General features: G+C 43.7%; 1 protein-coding gene and 1 long non-coding RNA gene across 5 annotated transcripts in view; one reads left to right on the top strand and one right to left on the bottom strand.

Moving 5' to 3' along the window:
- The window catches only part of LOC125282006 (uncharacterized), a 52,910-nt gene extending 28,326 nt beyond the window's left edge, over positions 1-24,584 (bottom strand). For 3 of the 4 annotated variants that reach the window (XR_008959636.1, XR_008959639.1, XR_008959638.1), the window contains exons 1-2: positions 24,271-24,567; positions 6,096-6,144 (exon numbers count right to left, since the gene is read on the bottom strand). This is a non-coding gene — a long non-coding RNA (uncharacterized LOC125282006). Of the gene's footprint in view, positions 1-6,095; positions 6,145-24,270 lie in introns of all 4 variants that reach the window. The other variant, XR_008959637.1, reaches the window with a different exon arrangement.
- The window catches only part of LOC125280908 (dual oxidase 1-like), a 171,561-nt gene that overhangs the window by 100,250 nt on the left and 46,123 nt on the right, over positions 1-25,188 (top strand).

Below are 25,188 nucleotides of genomic sequence, written 5' to 3'. Positions count from 1 at the left end.
AGCAAAGAGAAAATCAATGACTCTGGACCTGAGAATAAGGACCAGAGTCTCAGCAGTCAGGCTGCTGCTGACCACATGAGCAACTCTAGCACCCAGAAAAAGCACGGCCTGGAGATGGCCTAGGAGGTTTCCAGACTGAAGAGAGGCCTCCGTTCACATCTAAGTTTTATGGTTCTAACTCATACTTCCCTTCACTGAAAAATTTATTACACAGGCTAGTTCGGTATGTTTGATAACAGATGAATAATGATCATTGCAGGCTGAGTTCTCTGAGGATAGACACTGCGGTGGAATTAGGAGTGCCCTGGTTTACTGTAAAGGAACATCTGTGGAAGGGAAATGAGGAAGTAGGAGTGGCCAGGGAGCCTCAGACCACCACACAGAGCTAAAAGTCTCTGCCAGCTTAGCAGAAGCGCCACAGCAAAGATGATGCATTAGAGGGGTCTGGTGTGCCTGAAAACGGCTAGGTCCTTGTACCACCACCTTGCTCAGTCAATGGCTGGGGATGAGAAGAGGTGATTGTGGCTGGAGAGCTGAAGGCACTGACAGCCTCGGGCTGCCAGCTAACCCTGCTCCTTGCAGCTCCGTAGCAAATTCTTTCTTGAAGGGCGATGTGAGCAGCACATCTCTCTGCCACAATAATCTTCCAATGATTAATTAGAATATTTTCATCATAATAAGAGGTTGAAGTACTAAGAGCAGTGCACCCGACTCCAGGGACACCGTCTCTGCTGACATTGTTTCTTGTCAATGGGCTGCTGCCTCATGTTGACTGAAGCCTAAGCCCATTGAGTCCTTCCAGGCCTTCTTCTGCTTCCTACTTTGTAGTTCACTCTTCCTGAGTGAATGGCACGGCAGTGACTCAGTATCCCACTTTCTCATGCATTCTCCACCAAGGGCACTGGGCACCCCAGCTGCAGTCCGGGATATTCTTTTGATCCCATCCAGCCACTTGAAATTAAAACAGCGTATAGAAGATGCTGAGAGAATTACTCTACGGATTCAGGATAGATTTGATATTGGACTAGATGAATGCTTGGCAGCATGCCCACTGTTCTTCAGACCTTTACTTTAGTCAGGAAACCAATCTGGCACTGAATCATGCTTTTCAGCTTTCCAAAATACTTATCTGTCTCCTTGATTTGGGTTTATTTTCTTAATGTGCAATAGAGAAAAATGTCTTTTTAATACAAGGAAAACTAAAGAACATAGCAAGATGACGTGTATCTACACACCCGCATACTGTCAGTCGCCACTAGTAGTCTGCAACTTGCTCTGAGGTCAGGCCTATCATCATCACCGCTTCTAGATAAAAATTTTCTTATTTATAAAATGGATGGACTTTAAAGACACTCAAAAATAAACTCAATGAGGTTTGAATATGAAACACCATGTTCGTAGTCTGAGCTACTAAGAACATTCCCAAATGGACAGAACAAATGGATATGACAACTCAAAGGTTGAAACGTCATCCATGCTGATGCTTCTTTGTGTACCCAAATATTGCAAGGACCATTTTTTATGCATTAAAGTCTCTGAAGGCAATAAAAATAAAGCCCCACATGACCACCTGTGTCTAACTGCTAAGCCTGTCCCTCAGAAAGTCCCAGATGAAGCCTACCTTGCTGAAGCAAATACATCGTGCCATTTCTACTGCAGCCGATATTCTAAGCTACACTACTGGGAATGCCACATAAAGCTATTGACATCTTGTTTGTAGTTTCTCTGGAGAGTAAAATAAAAAAAAATTTCAAGAAAGCCACACAGTGTGAATAAATATTACTTTTCCAAAAAACACATGGCTCTGTTGAATGCTCAGTGCTCAGCTGCATCTATATGGTAATCCATTGTAGCTAACACCTGAAATCGAAATTAGGTATTACTACTGATCAGCACATCAGGGAATCTGTCATTCTTTTAACTGATTATCCATAGTTCTTTTCTCTTCAGAACCTACTGCATGACCAGAAATAATGTGAAATGTAAGCTGGAGTTTATACAAGATGCTATAGTGTACTTTAAAATTGCTGATCTTCATTGAATTTGTGTGGGAAACATTTTTTTCCCAAATTATTACCAGATGATTGCAACATATCGCAGTCGATTCACACTTGATTTCAATTCCACTTAGAAAGGTAGGACGATGACGAATGAGGACAAGATTACATCCTAACTCATGTGAGGTCATCTACCAAAACAATGGCCAGCTAAACTTGTTATGTCTAGAAGTAGGGAGCATGGGGTACAACTCTCCCTGAAACTAGCCAAATGACATAGGGTACAAGGTAAAGGAAGTGCTGACAAGGGAAAAGATAGGGAGTTTGGTTTACAAGAACATTAAGTCTTAGTTACTTGACCTTTGGAGTAATAAAAGGTCAGAAAACTTCTGGCAACTGGGCAGTTGGGTTTAAAGGAAACACGATGAGTACCCGAGCCACAAGGACAGTGTGGTTTCAGACAGACTCACAGCAGAAGGAGGCTGGAAGCGCGGATGCTTCCAGGTAGACCTACAGAGAGGGCAACTTGTTCTTCAGCTGTCATGGGCCTAGCCACGCATCTCCTACTAGCAATGACTCAACCCTCCGGTGTGGACAAAATATCTGCATTGAACTCTGGGAGTCAACGCTTATTTGAGAACTTAAATTTAAGAGAAAGGAGCTAAAATAAGGAACTGCATAATGTGAAATATAAGATGACTATGTTTTTAGCGAAAAAGGTAGTGCTTTTCTTCATATATGGCAATCCCTTCCAGAACAGTACAGTACCCATCTAATGACTAGCCATGCTGTTACTGAGCGAGGAAAGCACAGCTCCACCTTGTTACATCCTCTTCAGTCTTTAAGACCAAGAAGGGTCCACTTCAACCAAACCTCTCACCACACCCCTCACCAGCATGCTTGCTAGCTAGATGGACACAGGGCCCACCCCACTGCTAGGTGCTACGTTTCTTGAGAGAAGGGACCCTCTATTAGCCATCTTGTATCCCCAAATCCAAGGACAGTACCTGGCACCTCATGTTTCCTAATAAGAACTTCATGCACAATGAGAGGAATGAGTGGGAAATGAAAAAGAGGAAGACAACAGGAATTCTAATTTTAGTTCACGTGTATAGGCAGACATAAGGAAATGCCCCAGTTTAGGGAAGGTGCTCACACTCTACAATGGTGGAAACACAGAACCTGACAAGTAGGTACTTGATAAAGAACTGAGCGTGGAATTGTGCTTCCAAACATTACAGTAAACCGTAATGCTTGATTTAGATCATCACTTAAGAGGCAATACTTTCGGGGCACCTGGGTGGCACAGCGGTTAAGCGTCTGCCTTCGGCTCAGGGCGTGATCCCGGCATTATGGGATCGAGCCCCACATCAGGCTCCTCCACTATGAGCCTGCTTCTTCCTCTCCCATTCCCCCTGCTTGTGTTCCCTCTCTCGTTGGCTGTCTCTATCTCTGTCAAATAAATAAATAAAATCTTTAAAAAAAAAAAAACAAAGAGGCAATACTTTCCTCGTTTAAGGTAAAAATGAATGAATGAAAACACTTCAAAAAGAGAGACTAAAATACAGGACAAAGACACCTAAAGGAAAAACGTAATATAATAAAAATGGAGGGACCTCTAATTTCTCCCTCCTATATTTTAGAAACCAACCAATATTAAAATGTTGAAAAACACATTAAGCAATTAAAACCCAGAAAGGGTAAAGGATCCCATCTACAACCAAAACACTTAGGGAAATCACTGCTTAAAGCACAGATGAAATTGCAAGGAGTCAGGAGGGGGAGGGATGGTGCCCCTCCCATGAAAGCAGAACATATCCAGAATATGCAGCAAAGGAGGAGACCGTCCTGGAGAAAAATGGAGATTCCTCCTTCTGAAAGAGGTTTGCTGAATGTCCACAATAGCTAAATCGTGGAAGGAGCGGAGATGCCCTGCAACAGATGACTGGATTAAGAAGTTGTGGTCCATATATACAATGGAATATTACTCAGCAATCAGAAAGAATGAGTTCTCAACATTTGCTGCAACATGGACGGCACTGCAGGAGATAATGCTTAGTGAAATAAGTCAAGCAGAGAAAGACAACTATCATATGATTTCTCTCATCTATGGAACATAAGAACTAGGATGATCAGTAGGGGAAGAAAGGGATAAAGAAAGGGGGGGTAATCAGAAGGGGGAATGAAACATGAGAGACTATGGACTATGAGAAACAAACTGAGGGCCTCAGAGGGGAGGGGGGTGGGGGAATGGGATAGACCGGTGATGGGTAGTAAGGAGGGCACGTATTGCATGGTGCACTGGGTGTTAATTGCAACAAATGAATCATCGAACTTTACATCAAAAACCAGGAATGTACTGTATGGTAACTAATATAATATAATAAAAAATATGATTATAAAAAAAACCCCAAAACAGAACACTTTAAATCAGAAGCAGGATGACTGTCTTTTTTGTGTCTATTTACCCACATACTGGAGGGCCGGGCCAGCAGTGTTAAGACAAGAAAACGGACTCACTGGCAAGCTTGTCATTATTCACAGACAATGACTGTCCACCAAGAAAACACACAAACAAAAAATCTGCAGACAATATGCTGGAATTAAAGAAATCATACATATTCACTTAATCCAGCAGTGGGAATGGAATGAATGAACTTGAGCTAAATTCACAAACAGAATTAAATCTCAGAAATACCGTTGAATGTGAACAGCAAGCCACAGATGATTATGCACCACGTGAGACCATTTTTATTATACTCAAAACCAAACAAAGCTGCACAATGCATTGTTTAGGGATACGAACACTTGTGGTAAAAAACCATTTTTAAAAAAGAAGGGTAACGGCATAATGCAGAGGAGTGGCTGCCTTCAGAGCAGAAAAAGAACACGATCAAGGAGAAGCACCCAAGTAGCTTCTACTTCTTAAAATGAGGGAGGGGGGGACGGTGTCAAGAGAAGGGGCTTTAGAACTATGCCTCATAACTTGCATATATGTTATAGACTCTTTAGTAAATGTTCAACTGCTACATAAACCAGACAATTTAAATTAATGGGACAGTTCAAACAAATGATGGATACATATTTAAGTGACAGGCTTAATTAAAGCTCCTGGTAAAGACAGCTCCTCTGTACAAATTTCATTCACAGCAGGGTTACCACAGGAAACACAATAACCACCATAACATAAACAGTGAATCAATGTCTCTTACTCTGGGGAAGGAGTACAGCCCTTTAAGGAGAGAAAGGGGAACCACAGTCACTGAGGGCCAGCCAGGAGCCAAGTACTGGGCAGGAGGTCTTCAGATCTGTTTTATTCCACAAACCCAAAAAGCCCCTGGAGAGCTTTCTCCCCTGGCCTCTCCCTCCAGCCAGCTCTGCAACAAACATACATTAGGCCTTCCTTTTATCGTCATAAAGTTGATCGCACACCAGCCTAAGCACATGTCTCTTCAAACCATGAATAATTTCTAGATAACCAACAATTAACTTGCAGAACCTACAATTTAGTTCTAGTGCAGCTCTCAAGGTATCAGTAATCTGGCCGCTTGTCTAATACATGTGGACAAGAGAGACTGTAAGCTTAATAGACCAAGAACCACACCCAAACACACTGTTCCAACTTTGAAAAGAATATGTGCTCACACACGGACACACAGACACATATGAAGATTGCAATCTCACTAGTAGTCAGGAACAACATATTAAAAACAGTGGGTTTTCAACATGTCAGTTTGCATATATACACACACAAAAAATCATCGCCAGTGTTGCTTAGGGAAATTTACATACAACTTCCATAAAAGTTTCCATATAAATTTATATGACCTTTTCAAAAACAATTTGGTCATATCAGTAGTTTAATGTGGATACATTTCCATCTAAGAACTTCACATCTCGGTAACCATACAGAAAAAATTCTCCCACATGTTTGCAAAAAAATTAAAAATCACAAGAATATTCTTTGCAGCACTGTTTTTAAAAGTGGAAGGAAATACATGTCCATCATTTTTTATGTCCTCAAGTAAAATTAAAGAGCTAAAGTACCACATTTTCAACAAGAATCTCAAAAGCTAAATGAATTTAACAAAAACTTACCTCAAAAAGAGGATGGAGTCCAGCTCCTCCCTTTCTGACTTCTTATTCCCTAGAATGTATAAAAAAAAATTAGTTATCATGACAATGTGTACATTTTAAGATATTAAAAATTATGTTATCTTGGGGGCGCCTGGGTGGCACAGCAGTTAGGCGTCTGCCTTCGGCTCAGGGCGTGATCCCGGCATTCTGGGATCGAGCCCCACATCGGGCTCTTCCACTATGAGCCTGCTTCTTCCTCTCCCACTCCCCCTGCTTGTGTTCCCTCTCTCGCTGGCTGTCTCTATCTCTGTCGAATAAATAAATAAAATCTTTAAAAAAAAATTATGTTATCTTGAAAACACTGAAGCTTGAACACACACTCATTTATTCAAAAACTACCAGGAGGTAGCGTGGAACCCCTGTCGGGAATGTAGATAAACACCCAAGCCACAGCACCTGAGTCCACACCTAGCAGAGCCATTCTTCGCTAGCTGTTTAACCACAGCCTCCACGTTTCCCAAATCACTGTCAACCCGTGGAATGCAATTTATTTGTTTCTCAATTACTTATGAGCTCAAATTATGAAGGAATGCACAGCAGATGCAAAGAAAGAGTTCTAGCTTTTTTGATGTGAAGAGGCACAGAGCAGTCATAACTATGAAAAGCCACGCATGTCTTCAGGTCACGTGCACTGTCCTTTCGATAGTGACAATAAGAGAAAATACAAAACCTACAGCAGCCAGTTACATTTATTGTCCAGTCTCTCTGCCGGGGGCCCTGCGCTAAGAGCTTGCCATTCAGCATCTAACTTGGGAAGTGGTAACCTTTTCTGCAAAGGGCCAGGGAGTGTATGTTTTAGGAGTGTATATTACAAGAGTAATCATTTAACGCTGCCACGATGGTGCAAAAGCAGCCATGGGTAACATAAATGCACTGGTATGGCTGTGTCCAACAACTTATTTGTCAAAACAAGCAGCCAGTTCTAAGTTGTGGACCCCTGATCTAACGGAATGCCCACAGCTCTAGGAAGTAAGGTAAGATGGCATTCGTTCATTGAACAAATACTAAAGAATGTCTCTGTGTCAGAGATTCTTCCAGGCCCTGAGGATACAGGCGTGATACAAAACAAAAAAACCATGCCCTGAGGAAGCTTATATTCTGGCAGTAGGAGGCATTCAGTAAATGAGAAAACCAAGAGGAAAGGCTAATGGGGAATGCCCAAACAGGCAGTATTCAGTTCTGACCAGGGAAGTACACCTTGCTGATAAGATGACATCCGAGCAAAGATCTGCAACAGGTAAGGAAGAGAAACACATGGACATTTGAGGGTAAAGAAATAAGCCATATGGACATTTGGGAGAAATTTGTTCTGGGCAGAGGGATTGGACAGTGCAAACTCCTTATGGCTGAGCAAGTCTGGCATGGTCAGGAAACAGCGAGAAGGCCCTTGAGTCTACAGCGAAGGGGGAGAATTGCTGCAGGTGAGGTTAGAAAGCGGGTAGGGTAAAGGCTGGCAGGTAGGTGGGGCTTGAGGCCATCGTAATGAGTTCCACAACTGGGAAGCTATTTGAGGGTGCAGAGTCATATTTTTAAAGAATCACTCCAGCTGCTCTTCTGAAGAGACTCTGGCAGGGATTGGGGGGGGGGGGTGTAGGTCACAAGTGTGGAAAGGGGAAGACCATTTCTGAGAATAACTGCAATAATCTGCGTGAGGATAATGGGAGCACCAGCAATACCAGCACAGGCAGTGAGAAGAGGCCAATGACTCTGGATATATTTGCAGGTAGAACCAATAAACTCGGGTTTTGGCCTAAATAACGGAAGGCTGACGTTATCATAAGATGATTTCATGATTCACAGCAAACATTTTCCTTCTTTCTGTTGCTTTGGTATATTTTCTTCCTGGTATTCCAATCAAAACACAAATTGTATTAAAAGCAAGAAACTTTAAAATCTCAATCCTAGTTTTATTGGTTCTTCATGATGATTCTTCGTAGTAGACTGCAAGAATGCAGAGTTTTCATCTCCTAGCAAGAGATGTCTATTTCTCTATTTGCATCAGAGAGGCACGGAACTTGTTCTGGTCAATGGGACGTTAACAAACGTGAAGCAAGCACGAATTTGAAAAACCTTATGCACCAGCTAAGCTTGGAACCCTATGGCCAACATCGAAAGGAGCTCAAGATAGCCTGCAAGCATGGAGTGCCCTGGTCAACAGCGTGCCAACCACAAGACACGTAAACGAGGCCATCTACCACCAGCCGATGTGAGAGGCATGTGCAAGCCTAAACCAGAAGAACTGCCCAAGAAACCCAGAAAATTGTAAGCAAAATGACTGGTTGTTTTATTACGGCACTTAGCTTTGGGATGGTTTGTAATGCAATCCGTTATGCAGCACAAACTAACTGACACACTCTTGAACAACTACATTTTTTTCTAAAAGGACAGAAAGAGCAAAAGGGGAAAGGAGGGACAGAGGAGCTTTCAAATGGGGTTTTTTGGTTTAAGGCTTTTTTTTAAAAAAGGGATTCTAATACCTTTCTTTGCTATTTTGATTACCCATAATATCACACTTTTTTCCTCCACACACCTGTGAAAAAAAGTTAAGTGGAGCAAAACTAGGAAACAGGATAAAAGTCAGATTGTTTCCTATTTGAATTTTCTACCAATTTGGAAAAAAATTAAGCTCAAGATTTACGTCAATTTATAACTCACAGGGGAAAAAACTGAGCAATTCATTGAAAAACAAAAAACAAAACCCCTTGTTGGCATCCTTGGGCACGGGCCCGTATTTGACTTGATGACCGTCTAGAAGCTGGAGCATTCTGTCAGACTCTGAGCCATCTGGTCTGTGTCCGAGACCACCACAGTGCCTCGCACCACGTTCTTTCCCCTCCATGCCTGACGTCTGCCTTAGGTTCTGCAGAAGCAGTCAGGACACCCATACATTCCTCTCTGCATCCTCTTCTGTATACCTGACCCTACATCAGCCCACATCCCCCACCATCGTGCACCATCAGTTATCTCCCTTTAGTCAGCCTGCAAACAGTAAATGCAGCCTGTAAAACCCTCCCCTGACCACGCTACGCCCTGAGTTACAGTCCCCTGTCTTCACCATCAAACTTTCTAAAAGGGTATTCTTGTGTGTAGCCTCCAGTCTCACCCCCACTCACTCCATCTCTCTGCTGGCTTAGGATCCCCCCACTCACCTAGATTCTCCTTGATGCACTACCACTTCCTAATCCAGCTGCCCCACAACTTTTGCATTCGTAAACATTGCCGACATTTCATTCCTTGAAATTCGCTCTTCTCTGGCTTTCTGTGACAAACTGCTTTCCTGGCATCGAAGCCCCTTCCCAGCTCCACACACTACTCCTTTATCTTTCCTCTTTATCTGCCCAATAAAAGAAGCAGTTACCCCGAATCCTTAACTGTCACTCTATGAAGAACACATCCCTTGGCAACAGCATGATTGCACCTCTCTTCTCCCACGCTCCCATTCCTACATTTTTACTGCCCAGCCAGAACCCACATCTGGGGTGTCCCACGGGCACCACAACTCAGACTGCCCAAAACTGCACTCATCCTCCTACCTCCCGAACCTGGCTCCCCTCCAGAGTTCCCACAACTGTTGTGGCAGTTTATGAACCAGACTCAACATTCTGAAAGCCTATGTGCATCCCTATGCCCACGGCAGCATTACTTAAAGCTGAGATATGGAAGCAGCCCAAGTGTCCATCAACAGAAGAAGAAGTGGTACATACGTACGAGGGTATATTACTCCACACCATAAAAAAGTACGAGATCTTGATATTTATAACAGCATGGAAGTACCTAGAGGGTATTATGCTAAGCGAAATAAGTCAGAGAAAGTCAAGTGCCATATGATTTCACTCACATGTGTAATCTAAAAAAAACAAAACAAGTGAATAAGCAAGCAAACAAAAAGCAGAATCAAACATATAAATACAGAGAACGAACTGATGGTTGTAAGAAGGAAGGGGGTAGAGGGATGGGTGAAATGGGTGACGGGGAGTGTAGTACAGGCTTCCAGTTATGGAATGAACGAGTCACGGGGATGAAAGGCACAGCATATTGAATACAGTCAGTGCTACTGTAATAGTGCTGTACGGTGACAGATGGCAGCTACGCTTGTGATGAGCAAATCACTATGTTGTACATCGGAAACTAACGTGATACTGTGTGTCAACTCTACTCAAGTAAAAGAAAGATTTTTTTATAAATAAGACTGAGGTAGAAATAAGTGTGCTAACATGTAAGGATTTCCAAAATAGACTACATAAAACAAATAAGAAGGTGATGACGGCAGCTAATATTTACTGAGCACATATTATGTGCCATACTCTGTCCTGAAATCCCAGGATACATGTTAACCTGTTTGAGGCTGACAGGAGAAAGCTGAGTCAGAGAGAGGTGAAGTCACTTGACCAAGGAGCAACAGCTGGGAGAACAGCACCAGGATCCAAACCCAGTCTAGCTCCCCAGGCTACACTATCCTGTCACCTAAATACAGAGCAGATTGTGCAGTGTGACATTATTGGCTTGATTTTTCAAGGAATATTTTACACAGGTATATAAGAGATAAAAATCACATCTTTTCAAGTTACACTGAGCCAGAGATCAAGACTCCCTCAGGTCTTTCCATTAAGAAACACAATATAAAGTACAAATGGGGGGGCGCCTGGGTGGCACAGCGGTTAAGCGCCTGCCTTCGGCTCAGGGCGTGATCCCGGCGTTCTGGGATCGAGCCCCACATCAGGCTCCTCTGCTATGAGCCTGCTTCTTCCTCTCCCACTCCCCCTGCTTGTGTTCCCTCTCTCGCTAGCTGTCTCTATCTCTGTCAAATAAATAAATAAAATCTTTAAAAAAAAAAAAGTACAAATGGGGCCCTAATTTGGTCGGTTCCTGAAATTGAGCCAACCACTGGCTTCTCTTTGCAATCATGATATAGATAAATTAATATTACCCTGACCAATCAACATTTTCCTGTGCTCATTCTTTTCTGGCAACTGGCAGATCTATCTCCATGTTTTGTCAAAATCAGGGGTACTTTTTTTTTTTTTTAAGACAAAGAGAAACTGTGTGCACACCGGGGGTGGGGGGCGAGAGTAGGAGCAGAGGGAGACTGAGAGAGAGAATCTTATGCAGGGGCCCAGCACAGAGCCCATGCAGGGCTCAATCTCACAATCCTGAGATCATGACCTGAGCTGAAATCAAGAGTCAGACGCTTAACCAACTGAGCCACCCAGCCATCCCAGGGGTACTCTCTAATATATCTGCTTCTTGCCTCTTCCTGAAATTTGGGGTAACACAGCAAGTCCACCTCCATACTGTTACAAGCTTGGGCTGCTGTGTGGGTCCCGCTACATGGCCCCACAGCAGTCTAGCTTTCCTGTCCCACGGGCTGAGGTGTTCCCAGCCTGTCTTCTCATCACTGCTTGCTGCCACAATAAGGACAGACACGGGCCACATGTGCCCACCTTCTGCAAAACCTGCTTCTGCCACGGCTTCCACAGCTACTCATTTCGCTTCTCCAGCACCACTTCTTTCTCTTACCTCTTCCCTTTTCTGTCCCCAGTCACTGCTCAGTATTGGGGCAAAGGATCACACTTTTTATAAAGTAAGTCAAAAGAAAAGAAAGGCTTTACAAAGAAAGGTCCTGAGTTCAACTCAGGTCACTCTCTTGCTTGTCCTCCCCTGGGCTCCCCATCTCACCTTAGTTAGAGGAAAATCCCAAATCCTCAATGAGACCTACAAGCCCCACCTGGTCCTACCCTTTCCTCCCCCACCCACAACTCCTCCAACTCTACTGACTTCCATTAGATTCTCAAGCCTATTTATGACTCAGAGCCTTTGCACTTACTGTTCCCTCTGTTTGGAACACTACTCCCATAAATAACCACCAAGCTATTCCCTGCTTAACCCGATCTTGACTCTAACCCCTTTTCAGAGAGGCCTTCCCTGACCCTGCTGCCTAGACCAGCGTACACACACCCCTATCAAGCTTCATTTTTCTATAATCATTACCTGAAATTATACATTTACTTGTTATTTATTGTCCATCTGCCCGAATGAATGAAAAGCTCATTAAACTGCAGATTTATTTGGCACACAGCAAACCCTCAGTATCTACCTGTGGGATGACTTTAAAAACAATGTATACTAACACAGACAGAATTCAAAGAGTGGCAAATCCATTTATTACAAGGAAAACCCTTACTCCCCTCAAATTAGATAAATCCTCAAATATAACTCCCACAGTCTTAAGTAGAATTTATAAAACGTCATGTAAAGTTTTCTCAATGCCCGAGGATTATCAACACAAAAGTCAATGCCCTTGTGATATATACATGGGCATGAGCAGAGATACGAGCAGTACTATTTTGTGTGGGAATGTATCAGAATGCCTTTCCAGAACCACTTTCTCAGGAATATACGAGCCAGAATGAGATTCCGTTTCTAGGAACGGGGCAAATGATATCCAGGCTGGCCAAGCAGAGTACCCCATCTCCCACGGGAATGGGCCCATGACCCAAGTAAAGCCAATCAGCATGGTCTCAGGACCTGGGGCCCTAGAGGAGCCACACTCTTCTCAAGAGTCACTAGCTTTCAGGGACCATCTCTCCTGCACCTGGAAGAGTCAGCCTGAGAACGAAGGAAAACCACAGAAAGGAAACAAATGGACATAGAACCAAGAGTGGAAGGAGTATTTTTCACCAAGAGGGAGGTCAAAAAAGAGAGTGGAGGTGAGAATGGGTGAGTGTCCTGGACTCCACTTACATCCCTATCAACAGTCATATGTACTTAAAGCTAAATGTTCCCCTACAGTAGTTGTGTGTATCATTAAATCTCCCCCTTTTAAGTTAGTTTGAGTTTCTGCCACTTGCAACCAAGAGTCCTCACTCATATAAATATGCTCAACATATACAGGTGACCCTTGAACAATGCAAGGATTGGGGCTGTCTACTCCCTGCATGCAACTTTTGACTCCCCCAAAACTTAACTCATAACAGCCTACTGTTGACCAGAAGCCTCACCAATAACATAAACAATTAACACATATTTCGTATGTATGTAATATGCACATGATATGCTGTATTCTTACAATAAAGTAAGCTAGAGAAAAGAAAAGGTTATTAAGAAAATCATAAGGAAGATAAAATACATTTACAGTCCTGTACTGTTATTATATATATAAAAAAATCCACATAGAAGTCGACCCATGCAGTTCAAACCCGTTGTTCAAGGGTCTATTGTACTATCACCCTGGTGGAGCAGAATGATTTTTAGGAGGAAAAAAAAAAAACCTCAGCTGGTTAAACACACACACAGCTGCTTGCCAGGGGCTGGAGGGAGGAGGGACTGAGCGACTGCTTAATGGGTACAGGGTTTTCTGTTGGAGTGATAAAACTGCTCTGGAACTAGACAGAGGTGTGGTGATTACACAGCACTGCAAATGTTCTGAATGCCAGTGAATTGTTCACTTGAAAATGATTAATTTTATAGTATGTGAAATTTACCTCAATAAACAAAATTTTAAACGTGAAAACAATGCTGCAATGCATTTCTTAATCGCCTTTAAGTAAACCTATCATCATTTCCTACAAAAGGAAATTAGGTCAAATGATATGTACATTTTTTAAGACCATTGGCACATACCAACAAATTACTTTCCAGAGAGATCATACCAAATCAGAATCCTATCAAAGGTGTATTGGAAAGCAAATACGGATAACCGGGAGGAATCATTAAGGGAAGAAACAGCAACTTTGCTAAAATCATCGGTAGATGCTTTTTTATTTGTAAGTTTATATATCCTAGATAACTGAAGTGACATTTAAAACATTGGTTCTTGTCATTTCTTCATTTGTGACATATATATGTATACTTTAAACATCTGTTCTAATTTCTCCTATTAATATGTAGGAGCTCTCTATGTACTGAGGTTATAACTACATCCTCTCCTATAAATTTCAAATATTTTTCCAGTTCATTATTTACTTACTTCGGTTAAAATGATGTCTGTTTCTGTACATATTTATTTAAGGAGCAGGAACAGAGGAATGGAACCATTCTTTCCAAAACAAATAGCTGCAACCTGACACACACACACACACACACACACACACACACACACACACGAGGTGATATTTTACTTCTACCCCGAAGTTCAGCACAAGTTCTACTACATCAGCCGAACTAACCCAAACACATCCTTATCTCATCAGATATGAAGTCCATGGAAAATAGAGGTCTACACTGTTTGCTCTAGAAATATGACCAGACATAAATAAAACACGTTAATCCCTTTAAAAAGTTGTAACGAAGCAACATAGGTCATCTGTTCCCCTCTCTTCCATGCTGTCTTAAAAATACTAAAAAAGATCTCATTGAATTTTTAGTAGTTATAACCTGTCCTTTTGGGGGGATAGTGACTTACTTTTGGTTTCTGTGTATTTAAAATTTTACAATAGTGTCTCTGCAATTTTGTTTCCATGAAAGAAGCCTCACCCAAGGCTATCCTTACCCACAGCCCTCTGGTCCATCTGCCCCTCTCCCCGGACCTCTTTTTCCAACCTCTTCTCCGTTTTGTCCACACAAATAGTCCTTTCTTACAGCTGTTCCCCTTGGGATCAGAGGGTGGGTCTGATAATGAGTGCACGTACACAAGGGAGAAGGTTAGGGGGCTCCTTCAAGAGGCCTTAATTCTCGGTCTCAAATCATTACTTTAATGATGAGAACATCTGGCTTGTGAAAACAATCTTTGGCGCGGGAAGGCTTTTAGAAATTTTTCAAAACATCAGGTGGCTGCTACTCCCCCACAGACTTACATCCGTCTATTTGGAAATCACATTTTGGGTTTGTTTGCTTTTTTAATAGTTATTTATTCTAGACTTGGATTGCAAGTTCTGGCATCACCAACACTGTGTATAGCCCCTGGCACCTATTCTGTCTGGATAAAAAATAACTGCTAAATGAACTAGGGAACTCTGGAGCCAGCTGCCTGGGTTCAAGTCCTGACTCTGTCACTTACCAGCTGCATAACCTTGAACAAGATTCTTATCCTCTCTGTGTCTCATCTGTAAAATGAGGATAATAATATTACCGATCCCATTTGGGAGGATTACATGAGTTAATCCATGTAAAAGTATTTCTGGCAGTGTTTGGCACCTGGAGAGTGCTGATTAAATGCTAATTACTACGATTACAAATAAGGAAGTATGTTACCAAAAGGAATCAAGATGAACAAGAAGCCCTTCATGTTCTCAGTGTATTTATCAACTAGTAGGTGATATCCTGCAGACACAAAGCCAAAGGCCATCAACGCCAAACGCAAAGTTCCAAATGCTGTGGGAATTCTGAGGAAATAGCACTTCAGGGCGGAGGGATAGATCGAGTTTATGTGGAAGATGGAGTGTGCTCGTGCTGTCTCCCGGAAGGGTTTTAGACGGTAGGATGGGCAACACCTTCTGGGAAAGGGACGGTGTGTCACTTTGGGCTCCCGGAGAAGTAGACACCAAGACAGGATTACACATGTAGGAGACTGACTGGGGGAACTGTCTGTGAAGGGAAAGGGGAGAGACCTGAGAAGGCAGGGAGAGGATTCAACCACAGTGCAGGTCTGACCCCCGGCGAAGGGGAGGGGGATGGAAGGAGGGTTGGGGAGGAAGAGTCTCAGACTCCAACTCAGTCCTGAGAAGGTCTTGACCACACCCATGCGGAGTCCTCAAGCCAAAGTCACCCTTCAGAGGCATGTGGCTCTTGCATGAGTGGACCACATTAGTACTCCTGCTTGCTCAGTAAGTGCAAGTAACCCGAGAGAAGCCTAGCTTTGGCTAAACTTTGCTGGTGAATCAGAGAGCAGCAGCTGGAGCTATTAGTCAGTCATGATCCCCACAGCAGAGACCTGAGTGGCACATTCTCATGGCTCCCACGCTTGGGCACAGGCAATGTCACTAGTACCTATGTGTCCTTCAAACCATGGTTGAAGTTCAGTGAATATGTGCCATCACTTAAAATCAAACACAAGACAACATCAAAGGGCTCCTTATCTTTTAAGCTAAACCATGGTTGCAATAGCAAAATTACGTATTTACTGTTAAAAATTACAACTACTTTTAAAATATCTCTCAGATGTGGTTTCAGTTTCTAAAAAAATATAAAAGACATAAAAATGGTTATGAAATATCTCTTTTGTAAAAATCACAGTTAAAAAATTGAAATGGGCATTCAGAACTAAGTCAGAAACAAAGCCTGACTAAGAATCTAAAAGGTAAGTCCTTTCTGAACTGGTAGCTTAAGGCAGCATATTGATCCAATGAGAATATTAGAAAACATTTTGCAAAAGCACATCTTACGTGAGGTTAAACCGCATTCACGGCAAAAATGGAGAAGATCAAAATTACCCCTAACCACTAGAGCCACACCCAGTAGGACAGACGGTCACACAGTTGAGAGACACGAAAGAAAGAGGACCACTGAGAACACAGCACTTCCCTGGGCCCACCTGCTGCACTCTGGGACACATGGTCACTGAGTGGAAGGCCAGACAACATGTGCACTACCTGAACTGTCCTCGTTTTATATACATACATTCCCCGGCTTCTGGTCCAGTACTGAATGCATAAGTTAAATGCATTTATGAGATTGCTCCCCCAAAGAACAACAATAATAAGTCTTACAGATTACAGTATTTCCTTTATTTTAAGGGGATGCATGGCACAGGAGAGGGAACAAGACATCCTCAGTTCCTATCACCTCACCAGCAAGAAAACTGGCTCAGCAGTTGGTTGACTCTACCTCTTACCTTCACAGAGAAAACACAAGCCATGGTGTGAGAGCTCCCTCCACATCTAGGACCCCATTCTTAATTCCTCCAAGTGGCCTTAGAGGAAGCAGTGTCCCTCTTGTCAAGCCTGATCTCCCGTCCCACACTCTTGATCCCACTGAAGACCCCACCTTTCTCCATTTGTATTCCCTTTCTCTGCACTGTTTCTTCAATTTTGCTCTTTTATTAGTTCCTTCTTCTACGTATATCTACACGGAAATTTGCTCAGCTCTTAAAAAATATGAGAAGCATATCCACACATATGCACCCACCCACCCATCCTTGATCTGGGATTTCCCCCTCTCTTTCAGGCATATTAATCTGTATTCTTTCCATCCCATGACCCAGAAATAGGACTCAAGCTAACTAAAGCAAAAACAGGGTGTTACTGGCACCTGCCGACCGAGAAGCTCAGGGGTGGAGATGGCACAGACATGGGGAACCTCTCAGCTCACACAGTCCAGTGCGCTCGTCTCACCCTCCATCCCTCTGTCCCACTTCCCTCTGATTATGAATTCGATTTGCAGTAGGTTCCCTCTACTCTGGGGAAAGATGAACGCTGGCAGCCCGTGCTACACCCTCAGGGTTTGCAATCCAAAAGGACGGAAGCTCGGACTTTCCCGGGACCCATGTTTCAAAATCAGGGAGTCTGACACTCTCGGGCCACTCACCAAGGGGACACGTCAGATTTGGCTCCTATTCTCTACCTACATCTTCCCGGTTCCCAACATCTACACACATCACAGGATAAAAGCCATTGTACACGTAACTCCATGGTGGCCACACCATTACCTTCACACAAGTTCCTCTCTCTGCAGTCCTTTCATCCCCGACTTGTCCACTGGGAAAACCCCGTATTCGTCATTCCAAACCCACCTCAGACCTCATCTCCCTCAGGAAGAAGCACTGGCGACTCTGCAAGAGGCCTCTCTGCTGTGCCTCCTCTGCACCGCGTGTGTGGCCACCTCTACGGTTTCACCCGCTCCACCGAGGCACTAACACCTTCATGGGAAATGTAGTTGCTTCTGTGTCTACCTCTCCTATTAAACCAGAGGTCCTGGGCTTCTGCCTTATTCACCTCTGAACATACAGCCCTCCTGAGCAAACAGACAGACAGACACACACACGCACTCACTCATACACTCTTGAAAAAAATGTCTGTGGAACTGAAACTTTTTTTTTTTTAAGATTTTATTTATTTATTCGACAGAGATAGAGACAGCCAGAGAGAGAGGGAACACAAGCAGGGGGAGTGGGAGAGAAAGAAGCAGGCTCATAGCAGAGGAGCCTGATGTGGGGCTCGATCCCATAACGCCGAGATCACGCCCTGAGCCAAAGGGAGACGCTTAACCGCTGGGCCACTCAGGCGCCCCGGAACTGAAACTTTTTAAAATCCAAAGACAGCATAGCTGTCTACCACATTTATAGATTATTAATTTTACAGTACAATAACATATTCCTCCTTTAAAGCATAATTTAAAAACTTAAATTGAATCAATTTGCTATTTTGAGAGTCCATTTTTTAAATAAACAATTCTCTACGGTTTTATCTATGGAAAGATCAGTACTCTAAACAGCCAGTAAAAGTATTTATGCCCAACTGCAAGTAAAGCACTTACAAACAAAATAAAAATACAAATTACAAAAGTTTACATCAAAATATTCTGGGCCGATCAATTAGCTGTTTTCCCAGAATAAAAGGAGCAAGTCAACCATTTTCAGTTGTCCCAAACAAACCATCTGAGCTCGACTGGACTTTTATCCTAGGTTCACCCTTCTCTCTTCAGAACTCCAGACATCCCCGAGCCCTCGAGGCAGGGATTGGTGTATGTGTGATACACATATCTGTGTCCAAAGTCCATCTTACATCTTAGAAGCTACAGATATAAAACGTCAGTAATTGATGAAAAATTAGCAAAGGGAGCCTTATGGCAAAATGACTTTGCTTCAAACAAGGCTGAATGAGAGAGACAAAATAAGACTGGCTGAGGAGCCCGAAATGACACCTCGGGCTCTGCTCTGGTTGTACAAGGTCCTTTGGCACTAACGTCCATGCAAATATTTTACCACCTGCTAGGCCCGCCAAGGAAGGGCACAGAGAGGCCAATGAACAGCAAAACACAAAAGGAGTCTTTTTATCTTCTGCCATGCTGAAATCGGATATAGGCTCAAGTCTCCCTAGAAGAATCTAGTAAGACAGACCAGGAAGAGAGCAGCACAAGTCAAAGCAACATTTTTGGGAGACATGCAAAAACTCTAGGGCTTTTGTTTACATATTAACATTCACTGTGGTGGGTAAATATATTTTCTGATATATAAATATACTTTTGAGTCAGATAACTAGCAGAGGCATAACATGGGCTTTATAATCAGGAATCCCAGCTCTGCCACTTACTGACTGGGTGCTCACAGACAAGTAGTTACGCTCGCTGGGCCTCAGTTTCTCATCTACAGGTTGAGGGTAGGAACACGACCTGCATCAGAGGTTGTGGGAAGATTTGATGGAACCATGATGACAATAAACAACCATACCACAGCTTTCTATCCTTTTATTAAGTTCCACACCCCATGTCCAACAACCTCCTAGACATATCCACTTGGATCTTGCCCTTTTCTCAAACTCAACACCCCTAACACCAAATTCACCTTCCCCTATCATTAGCCAGGATCTCCTCCTAACTCCTCTGGCCCTCTCCCTGACACTCCCGTTCTCCAAAATGCCTACCGCCAATTATCAAATTACACGAATGTGTTTATTGCCACTCGGACTACAGTGGAAACGGTCGTCTCAATCCTTGCTGCTGGCAGGCTCATTGGGAGCAACACTTAGGAAAGAGCACAGTGAATCAAGTCAGAAACACGTTCAAACGCAGCCATTTGACTTCAATGGACTCTGTCCTAAGGAAATAACACAAAATATAGAAAAAGCTGCTTCCCAAGATGTTTTGAGTGGTATTATTCATATCAGAGAAAAAAGTACAAAAGAAAGAGAGAAAGGAAGGAAACAATTTAACAATCCAGGAAAGGGTAAGCTAACTTACGGTACACAATTTCAACAAATGTTTGTAGTTAATAAAAATGAGAGGGGAAAAAAATGAGAGGAACATGCTAATAATGAAATAAGTTTAAATGGCAACATTTAAAATTGTAATTGAACTTGTCCCTACCTAAAGCAACAGATGCTTTAAAGGAAATATACCAAAATGTTCCATTTTACTCTGTCAATATAGAGAGAGTATTTGTGAGAAACTGTTCTTTCTTCTGTGTCTCCAAATATTTGGCCCAAGCCCGATGTCACTTGATTTGCCTGGACTATGGCCTCTTATCCCAGAACTCTTCTCCTTCAGACTGATCACTCCTCGCCTGGCTTCTACAAACCTCTTTCATTATTTCACTTAGGCAACTACTAGCTCCTGCTGCATTGGTCCTTTGAAATCACACCCCCCCCTCCATTCATGGAGCACCTTAGTTCAGACCTTCGTCATTTGTCTCTTCCCTTGCTGCCAGAAGTGTCACCTGTCCCGTCACCCCCCAATCCAATTTCCTGGCCTTGCTAACAGGCAGGCAGCTCTCAAATCTTATCATTTGACCTACTAAGAGTTCTTCAAGCGGGCCCTCTCACCTGCAAGGTAAGATACAAGCTTCCAACTCAGACAAACGAGACCTTTTCTGATCTGGCCCCCAAACTGCCTCAGCTTCTGCCCGTCCGGCCACCACTCCTCTCCCCCCACCAAGATCCCCCAGTCCAACTCATTCTCCTGCCCCTACCCCTGGCCTACATAGCACTCTAGTCACGCATCTGACACTGTGAACACCCTCAGGGCAAGAATTCTCGCACCGCATCTCATGACCAACATCACCTTGTGACTCCCTCACTGGACTGGAGGAGGAGCAGCCTGGTGTTCCTCACCTTTCTACATCGTTGCCACGTGTATTTCCACTACCAGCTCCCATCTCCCCTTGCCTGAACTGTCTTCCTGCTGCCCCTCCCAAATTCTAACTTTGCTCTGTCCAGTGTGCAGCCACTAGCCATATATAGATACTGAGCTCTTAAAAAGCAGCTAGTTTGAAATGAGACGTGCTATAAGTGTACAATACACACTGGATTTCAAAGACTTGGCATGAAAAACAGAACGTAAAATATATTAATATCCTGTATTGATTACCTGTTAATATGATACAGATTAGATCTGCAAGATTAAATAAAATGTATTATTAAAATTAATTTCACCGGTTTCTTTTTACTTTTTTAAATAAAAGCCACACATGTGGCTCAGTAGTCTAGCCATCCTTCAGGGACCAGCACGAGTAAAACTCCTTCAAGACGCCCTTCTGTTTGTGCCATTCTTAATGATCTTTTTTGACCCCTTGAAACCCTATAATGGAGTCCAACATATAAGCCACTATCCAATTACATACCATACTATATGCTTACTATTACATCAATTCTTCTTGCTACATCAATACCATTTCTATATGGGGATTTGTAGTGGGTACCCAACTTTTAATTAAGCATGTAATCTTTGCTGGAGCAAGATAGCAATGCACAGAATTTTTTTTTTGGTTTCTGGTTTGTTTTATTTACTCATTTACTCTTCCATTGATGATTTCAACCATGCAGGGAGAAATGGAAGTCTGGGGACCTAATAGCTCTTTGTTCTACCTGCAATTAACACAATACATATAGGCCATTTAGTCCGTAGCTTGGCCCCCTGTAAGGTCTGTCTGCGCCTCAGTCTCCCTCCTTGTCAAATAAAGTTAATAATTTCAGGCCAATCTACAATATGTAGCCAGATTAAAGTAGCTAAGCAAGTTCTAAATGGAGCCATGACCATGAATGTGTGTCTCTCAGCCAATTGTCTTAAACACAGACTAATTTCCATAGAGAGAGAACAAATTCATAGCAATTATCAAAATATAAAGGGTGGTGTGGGAAAGTACCTATCAAAATACTTGTCCTAGCCTATTAATGATGGGATGCAAGTAATGGCAGAGGAAACTTTACATGCCTGCTGAAAGCTGAAGTAGTTCATACATCATACTTGGAATAACCTTTACAAGGTAGACATTACCAGACCCATTTGACAGAGTAAAGAAACTGAGGTTCAAAGACAGGCTAAGTAACCAGCCAAAGTGATGCAGCCACAGGCTGCAAATCCAGATCAATGGTATCATCTTTGTATGTAAAAAAGAACATCTTTATTATCGCTTGAAGACGAAACAGGTGAAAAGCAAGAGTATTACATAAATATGCAAATAAAAATACAACAATAATGTCCATTCATTTCCTTCAAATAGTTTTCTTGATCTTAGCTAATTCCTGTCTTTCAGATCAGGAGGCCATTTTTTCTAAGTAGACTTTTAAGTAGCAAATAAATAGTGTATATTACGTGTCAGGAACTAGGACCTTAACGAACTGTTTTTCTTTAAAGTCTTTACACCACAGTTGTTAGCGTAAGTTTACATTAGACATGACTAGAATTCCTCGACACATTTACAAAAACGTAGTCCCTATGGATAAAGATTGCAAAAATAAAGTACACTGGGTCATTCCACAAACAAATGCATCTACAAAAAACAACCTAATATCAAAGAACCTCTCTATGGTACAAAACTGAAGTCATAATGAGCTCAACGAAATGAAAAAAGGAAGTTCCTCAAAATCAGATACTGCACCTTAAAGTGAAACCACAATTACAGAGCCTTGAAAACGAACTACTTTCTCAGAATGGTAACAATGTAACAATCTCTGAGAAGCCAAACTGATCTAGGTTTAATTGATTCTGCCTTTACAAAATGGAGCGAACTTAATCCTGCAGACCGAGAACAAAAGTTCGAATTCTCTAGCACAGAAAAAGTCCCAGAGCATCAAATGCTTTAAAATACTGTTCAACTTTCCTTTATCAAAAATGTCCCTGCAGTAGGTGTTAATCAGTCACTACTAAGAACTCTGCACAACGCAACCTGTGTGTGCATGAGATTTTACTACAGGGAGGAGACGCTGCAGTTTACCAAGGACACCACGCTTCACTTTCAAAAGTCTTGAAAACTAAAACTAATCCCTCTTAACAGTAAGTAATTAATTTACATTTCATTCCAAACTGAACAAGATAGTGTAACTCTCAAGGAATCCGAGACTGTGAATAACTTGGCAAAACCAGGTGGGTGTGTGGGTGTGTGTGTGTGTGTGTGAGCTTCTCAGAGGTACTTCGCAGGGTACAAATAGAAATAATTGGCAACTTTCAATCTCATGAGCAAGATCTTTATTTAAAATTCTCACATATAAAATGAATTCTTTTATGTCATATTTCTTCAAGTGACAGACACATTAAGACTATGTGTCCTAAATCGGGTGCTTTTTCCTCATTTTAAGAATAAAAAAGACATCTAGAGAAACAAGGTGTCCTTTTCTCAGCCCCTCAAAACACTACAGACAGCACAGGTGTTTGGTCCTTCACAAAAGTTAAGACTAAGTAGGGAAGAAAATAGAAAACAAAACACAGCCCAGCAAGGCAGCTAGAGATCACATGCAGCAGGTGACAGGAAGCCTCGTGGACACTTCACAGCCACAAGGATGAGCTTCATCTCAGGTCAACAGCGGGCCCCCCTGGGCTCCACGGAACCTCCACCCAGCAGTCCATAAAAACGAAAGAAGGCAAATAACTATCACTGCCATCCTGGCAATAAAGAAGCAGCCGCCTCCTTGAACCCAGGAAAGCCACCCCTCCCTCCGACAGGAGGAGACCCTTCACACCAAGGACACGAAGAAACCCAAGCAGCCAGACCCAAAATAAAAATAAAAAGAGGAGCATAGGAAGAGAGATGACAGCTAAATTAAATTTATCCTGGGAGCGCTCCGAGGCTCAGTGTATTTGAAAACTCCGACTAAAAGTAAAAATAAAATTTAAGGGCAGGGGGCCCACAAAAGAGATGACAGTTCAATTAAGTCTGTTGTGGGAACACTTGGAGACTCAGTCACTTAGGGCGTCAGAGTCAAAAATTAAAGTTAAAAACGAGAGGGGAGGTGACGGTTCAGTGTGTGCGTGTGCGTGTGTGGCCCAGGAGCACCTGGAGTGCAGGATTTGGTGGGGAGGGGAGAGAGTCAAGGCTCGGCCGGCCTCGAGGTGACCCGGCGCGAATCCGGGGTAAGTTTACACTCTGGGCGACAGGGCAGAGCCCCAGGGCCAGAGTGCCCACTGTCGGGGAACAATGCTGGGCCGGGAAAGTAGGGTCTCACGCCACCCCCACCGCACCCCACCCCCATGCCGTCCGCATCCCAGGCCCGACCCTCGTCGGCCCACATCCGGGCAGGTGCCCCCGAGCCCGGCGCCCCACAGCGCTCCTCACCCAGCAGCGCCCGCAGGTGCTTCTAGCGCGTCAGCACGTCCTTCTTGGGGTCCAGCACCTTCTGGGGGAACTTCACATCTCCGTGGCTCCTTCAGGAGAACATCCCGCTGTGGGGAACCCGGCCCCGCCGGCGGTGCAGGAGGCGCCTGCCCCGCGGGAATCACTACATGCGGTCCGGGTCGGCGCGTGTCCCACGGGCCATTCGCCATTCTCCGCGGGGCAGCCGCCACAGCCTCTGCAACCGCCGCCACAGCCGCTGCAACCGCCGCCGCCGCTTCAACTGTGTCTCCACGAAGGAGGGGCGGGCCCAGTACGGCAAAGGGCGGGGCAGGAAGGCGGTGTCGGCGCGGAATCGACAGCCCCGCCCCGCGGGAGGTGCCGGCTGGCCCTTCGGGTGCGGCGCACGAGCGCGCGATTTAGTTCCGCCTCCCGAGGGCGCTCTTGGAGCGCCGAGTTGGCACCGCGAATCAGAGGCTGGGACCATGAACACTCTGTACTACAAGTCCCAGGATGCGCTGCGACAGAGCCCTCCCATCAGGTTGGCGAGTCTTAGGCACGATGGGAGTCAATGGGCTGGGTCTGAACACGTACTTCCTCCTCACCCCACTGTGTGCCGCAAGGCCCTTAGGGAAATGTAGTTCTCCAGGGAGCAAGGCGCGGTGACTTACCTTTCCAGTGTCCCCCAAGCCACTGTATGGCATCTGCCCACTCCCCCCACCACCCACCACCACCCCCACCCCTGAAGAGGTCCAGTGCTCCCAAAGCTTCACTCCTTGGGCCATACTTCCCACCGAGTTTCCTCTAGTGCCACGTGAAGCAGAACATCTCAGTAAGAAAATTTCAAGGCTTTTAAAATGAAAACTTTTTTTCCTTTTGACTTCTAGATTCACACCAAGGAGGGAAGTCCCTTTGACCACG

Source organism: Ursus arctos, unplaced genomic scaffold, assembly GCF_023065955.2.
Source record: "Ursus arctos isolate Adak ecotype North America unplaced genomic scaffold, UrsArc2.0 scaffold_16, whole genome shotgun sequence".
NCBI lineage: Eukaryota > Metazoa > Chordata > Mammalia > Carnivora > Ursidae > Ursus > Ursus arctos.
Note: the sequence above shows the minus strand (reverse complement) of the source record. Positions and strands in the feature narration are given on the sequence as shown.